Below are 6,326 nucleotides of genomic sequence, written 5' to 3' on the forward strand. Positions count from 1 at the left end.
TGGTGGGGGGTCGGGGGAGCAAGCAGGGACCCCCCCATGGTCCCCTCCCCCGCCCCTAGTACTTACCAGCTCGGAGTCGGCTGCAGCCCCCGGGGACTGCCCGAATCATCAAAGCTCTCCAAATCTTTTCCAAAGATTCAGAGAGCTTTGAATTGATTCAGACCTTTAAATTGGTCCCCTGCTTCGATTCGGGTTTGGAGATTCGGCCACTGAATCGGGCCGAATCTCCTCCGAATCCAATCACCACCTGAAGCTTGGTGCAGCCCCACCTGGCAAGGACAGATCAGGAGCCGCTGTGCTAACACCTGGACCAGAGCTCTTGCGGGTCTTCCCCAGCAACTGCTTCCAGACTTTGCTTCCCCACTCCTCTGTTCTTCCTGTCGCTCTTCCTTGTTCCTTGGTATCTGTACCGTGATTTCACTAGGACCCTTTCTTTACAATGACACCGCGTGAGACAGGATCTGTGAGATGTGCTTCATCCCACCGTCCCCCGCCAAAAACCGTGTGTTGAGCACTGCAGCGAGCTGCTGCTCCAGGTGCTGCGCTCACATTTTATCCCCCAGAACTCTGTAGACCTCAGCAGAATCCCACCAGGCAGGAATCAGGCCCACCCGCTACTTGCCACGACCACCATAGCCATTAGGTTCCCAGAGGTGATCTGGTGTGAGACCACTCAGGTTTGTGCACACGCCTCTGGACAGCTGGGGGTTCACTAACGTGACCCCGATCACTACGTGCCAGTGGCATAGATGCTCTTCGTTCCACGAGAGGGCACTGACACGGCGGAGTTTGCTTCTGACTTAAGACCATTCTCTTTGGGAGAAGACACTTACCCCAGTTACCTTTTCTCAAGAACATTTTTCCTGCTTTATCTTTGTGTCCAAATATGGGCTATATCATCCTGTCTTTCCTGGAAATCCTGCTGGAGGACCACAGGACTGAAAGGGGCTTTCTCAGCCCGCAGGAAGTAGCCGTGGTGGGTTTGTTCACAAAGAATGTCTTTAGTTGCATAAAAGGTGTTTTCCTAGTTTGGGTTAGTAAAGTTTGGGTTAGTTTGGTGTGACGCTGTCTCTCACCCCATCCTCATCAATAAATTAGGCGACTGTGGCATTGATGCCTGCACAGTTGGATGGGTAAAACATTGGCTGCTGGGGCGCACCCAGAGAGTGGTGGTGGAGGAGTTGTACTCAACCTGGCGAGATGTGAGCAGAGGGGCACCCCAGGGCTCGGTCCTCGGGCCCGCACTGTTTAACATCTTCATCAGCGACTTGGACGAGGGGGTGGAAAGCACGCTGTCCAAGTTTGCTAATGACACTAAGATGTGGGGCGAGGTGGGCACACTTGAAGGGAGAGAGAGGCTGCAACTAGATTTAGACAGACTACAAAAGTGGGCAGATGAGAATAGGATGGGGTTCAATGCAGACAAATGCAGGGTGCTGCACCTTGGGAGAAGGAGTCCACAGCGCGCACACAGGCTGGGGAGTTCCCCTCTTGAAAGCGCGGAGGCGGAAAGGGATCTCGGAGTCATTACTGACTCCACGATGAACATGAGCCGCCAATCCCAGACCGCAGCCAGCAACGCCAGCCACACCTTGTCGTGCATCCAAAGGTGCATCTCAAGCCGGTCCAGGGAGGTGATCCTCCCCCTCTATGCAACTTTGGCCAGGCCGCAGGTGGAGTACTGCGTCCAGTACTGGGCTCCGCACTTCAAAAGGGATGTGGCCAGCATGGAGAGGGTCCAGAGGAGGCCACCCGCTTGGTGAGAGGGCAGCAGGACAGGCCTCTACGAGGAGAGACTGAGGGACCTGAACCTGTTCAGCCTCAGCAAGAGGAGGCTGAGGGGGGACCTGGTGGCTGCCTACAAGCTCATCAGGGGAGATCAACAGCAAACAGGCAGAGCCCTTTTCTCCCCAGCACCACCTGGGGTGACGAGGAACAATGGTCATGAGCTGATGGAGAACAGGTTTAGGTTAGAGATCAGAAGGCAATATTTTACGGTTCAGGTGGCCAAAATCTGGAACCAACTTCCCAGGGAAGTGGTCCTCGCCCCTCCCTTGGGCAAGTTCAAGAGGAGGTTGGACGATCAGCTGTCTGGGGTCTTGTGACCCCAGCATTCATTCCTGCCATGGCAGGGGTCAGGCGAGATGATCTGTTCAGGTCCCTCCTGACCCTAGCTATTATGACACTATGAAACGTTACAACCAGCACGTTCCAGTTCAACTCAACTATCGAGTTCGTGCAAAGCCCAGGGTGCCGTGTCTGCGGCAGGGATTTAGCGTGCACTGTTAGAACATACCAGCTAACGCGATAACGCACATCATAGACACGCCCGTCTGGAAAGCAGCTCAGGAGAGGATGTGGCCCAACCCCTGCATGGAGACAGGATCTGGCATACCTAGCTCATTCCTAACAGAGGTTAGTATCATTTGTTCTTAAAAGCGTGGGATGCAGGCGACTCCACCCCTTCTCTTGGTAGCCTCCGCCAGTGTTACTGCAAGTCAGAAAGATTTTCTTAATAGCCAGCTTAAAAATTCTTTGGTGCAAAGAAAGCTGCCTTCTTCTTTCCTTTCTCCCTGTCACTGATCGTAGCAACTTTCACGTACTGCGAGATGCCTATTGTGTCCCCTATCGCTTCTTCTCTGTTCCAGACTAAACCAACCCAATTCCTTCAACTTTTTATCATGCCTCGTGCTTTCTAATCCTCTTGCCCTCCTTGCTCTCCTCTGGATTCTGTCCAGTTTCCCTACACTTGCTTGATGTCTGGTGCCCGGAGCTGGATGCGGTGCTGAGGCTGCTTCACTGTCAAGTACAGCAGAATAATTGGGTCCTATGTCTTACACGTGACACTCCTGTCAATACCTCCCAGGCCGAGACTTGCCTTTTTTGCAATAGCATCACATCGTTGACTCGCATTTAACTTGTGATGCACTACAACCTACATATCCACACTGGCAGTTCTGCTGCCTTGCAGCTCATCTCTCTTGTGGATTGGATTTCTCCTTCCTCCGCCTGGTCCTTTATGCTCCTCCACGTAGTTGTGCTGATTTCGGGCCACCTCTCTAGTTTGCAGCGTCGTTCCTTTTGCATTAAGCCTGCAAAGTCCTCCTGGATTCTGACTCTGTCCTCATACGTGCTTGCAGTCCCTCCCTGCCTGGGGTTGTGGGAGCTCTTTGCTCCAACAACCCCTCCAGGACCCCACTTGAACTGCCCTTCCAGCTCAATGCAGGCCATTGGCATGCTCTTAAAGTGTGGTTTCTCTCCTCGTTTTGCACCCAACTTATGGTGACTTCCTTCAGACCATACCCCCACGGTTGCTTCCAAGGATGTCATGTGGGAGAGAGCCAACAGCCTGGCCAGGGTTAGGATATATCACAGTTACAGCTTCCCCCTTCTCCTCGGGGTTAGTTACCTTGTTGGAGAAGAACATTACATTGATGTGACATGGTTTGGGTCTCTCCCACATGACATCCTTGGAAGCAACCATGCGGGTACGGTCTCAAATGGAAAGGAATGACGCTGCAAACGAGAGAGATGGCCTGTGGCCTGCACACTTGTCCCCATGGCAAAATGAATATTGTTAAACATCTGGTCATAATTAACATTTTTTTTGTGAAAACTGAAGCAAGGGAGGCACTGAATCCATAGTGTCATCCAGTATTGATTCTCTTGTCCTGTTAAGTAATGGAGCTATACTTTCCTTTGTTTCCTCTTGCCTCTAATGTCTAGAGAACCTCTTCGTGTTGCCTTTCATGTCTCTTGCTAATTGTAATCATTTGGTGCCTTCACCCTCCTGATTTTATCCCTGTGTGCTCGTACTATTCCTTTACAGTCATTCTCAGTCATATGTTTCCACTTTTTGAACAATTCCTCTTTGATTTTCCAGGTCCTTACAGAGCCCCTGAGGCAGACACAGCAGTCACTCCTGATGCTGCCTATTGTTTCTCCACTAAACCACAAGTCAAATGGATCCTAACTGACAGACCCCCAAACCCACCTGGCAATAGGAACGCCTCATGAAGAGGGGAATTCTGCAGGGCTGGGTATGAGGTCTGAGGCTATGCCATTTTTTCATTCATGATCTAGAAGTAAAGCTAAAATCACCCCTGAGGATGACATGAAGCCCAGAGGTGCGTGTGTAAATAGTGGTGGATTACCTAGAAAAATGGGCCCGTTAAAACATTTTGGTACAGCCGGTTGTGGGTGTCTCTAGGAATAAGGAGACACCTATGTCACGGGGGTCTGTCCTGTGGAACAAGGACCTAACTGGATTTAGGAGAGACCTGACAGTGAGCTCCCAGTGCAGGGCAGAGGCAGGCAGGCCCAATACGCTCTGGATGCCTGCTCTGTGCGTGCCGGTAGTTTCACAACAGACTGGCTACTCACAATCTCTTGTACAGCCTCAGGCTGCCCTCAGCTTTCATTTACGTTCCTGCAGCGTTTGCGTGTGGAGAGCGTGTGCGCAGTGCATACACACGGCACTCCAACAGGACCTCCGCACCGAACCAGGGACGCAGCCTGGGACCAAGGGCTCTGCTGCTTCCCCATGGAAAAGACAGACTGCATGGGTGACCCACGGGAGCTGAGTGTGGCAGCTCTCACTGGGGTGGGGGTGACCTTGCATCTTCCCAGGAGGTGAAGAACAGCCTGGGAAATCCAGCTGGGGCTGTGCTTAGACGGGCCCGTCTGACAGCCGGGCCCGAGCTCCTGCTTTCCCGTCCCAGGAGGTCTTTGTCAGGCAGGCTAGCTGTCTCCTCAAGCCGCTAGCATGCATTCCCCTTGGGCTGCTCTTCCCCAAATCTGCAGTGGATCCTTGGGTGCATAAACGGCGGCAGCTCTCCTCTGCAGCCTGAGCCCCAGAGCGCAGCAGGCTGCTCCTGGCACCTGTTGGAGCAGAGCAGCCCAGTGCTCTGCACGCTGCAGGGGACAACGGTCCTGGGGAATGAGGGCCCTTGGCTGGCATCAGCCTGTGAGCAGGAAAAGGACCGGCTGGTTTGCATCTCAGCTGTGGGATGACTTGGGGGGGAAGGGGGAGTGGGTTACAGTAACATGCAGCACATTTGCACCCAGGCAATAAACCGCTGCTGTCCCTGCCTGCGCGGGGCCACACAAGATGGGGTAGGGGCTGGTCACTGGTTTGCTTCCAGTCGCTCCTGTCACAGATGGGCCTGGAGCAGTTCTGATGCTGCTGGGAAGCTGCAGCATGGGGGTAGGTTGCTGGGGTGGTCGACGTGCTGCTGCACCTCTGTGCATGGGAGCACGGAAGATGCACCCAGGCAGGTTTCCAGAGCTTGGTAACGGCCTGCTCGCCTCACCCGTGGGGAGTGCAGCTGCCACTGCAAACTGCTGCCAGGCCACCGGCCTCGGAGAGCTCCCAGCAGCTTGGTTCAGCTCCAGGAAAGGGCCAGTGCTGGGGGGCGCAGAGACCCAGCGAGTGCCTCCGGGCTGAAAGTGCATTGTAACCTTGTCGCATCAGCCGTCCGCAGGGCGAGCTGCACACAAAGGCTGTCCAGAAAGCGCTGCTCTGTGCTCACAGAGCCCCATTCTCCGTCCACAATGGGCTCCCTTCCCCCGCGCAGGGGCTGCCCGGGCTGCGGGAACACCGACCCCTTTATCCCTGAAATGGCAGGCCCTGGATAGGCAGAGGGGTGACAGCCTGCTCTCTCGCCGCTGATGTATGCGCCGTGCACTGGGGTGCAGGGGCTGCTCCCCCAGGCTGATCCCTGGGGACCAAGAGACGGGGGCTCGTGCAAAGGTGCCGAGACACTTCACACACCCTTGTGTGACTGGTGTCTCACCATGCACAGCCACCCGTAACGGCCTCCATGGGTGTGCAAGACCATGCTCACGTGCCTGCAGCTGCGGGGGAATGTTTCCTCCCCCCTTGCTTTGCTTGATCTTGTGGTTTCTTCCTAAGTGCTGGGGGAGATAGGAAGGATGTCATTCCCTCTGGTCCATCTGCTTCACGTTCCTCTTGCAACTGCCCAGGCCAGGAGGTGCGCACGGCTCCTGCCCGGTGTGCCGCCTCCAGGCTCAGTCTCCCAGGCATCTGTGCAGCGCCTAGCACAGCCGGGCCCAGCCCTTGCAGAAGGCAAAGAAAAGGGGAATGGATCCTGGGAGCACTGGAGGCTGGCGCATGGCCTGCACCATTTCTCTATTCTCTAAGTGTCTGCTTCGCTGGGCGTGGGGGCACCTGGACTGCCCCCGGCTGCTGCCCCTGACCCCCCTGCCCAGCTTGGTCCACCACACGCTATAGATTCATAGATGTTCGGGTCGGAAGGGACCTCAATAGATCATCGAGTCCGACCCCCTGCATAAGCAGGAAAGAG

The sequence above is a fragment of the Alligator sinensis genome, unplaced genomic scaffold (genome assembly GCF_000455745.1).
Source record: "Alligator sinensis unplaced genomic scaffold, ASM45574v1 scaffold407_1, whole genome shotgun sequence".
Lineage (NCBI taxonomy): Eukaryota > Metazoa > Chordata > Crocodylia > Alligatoridae > Alligator > Alligator sinensis.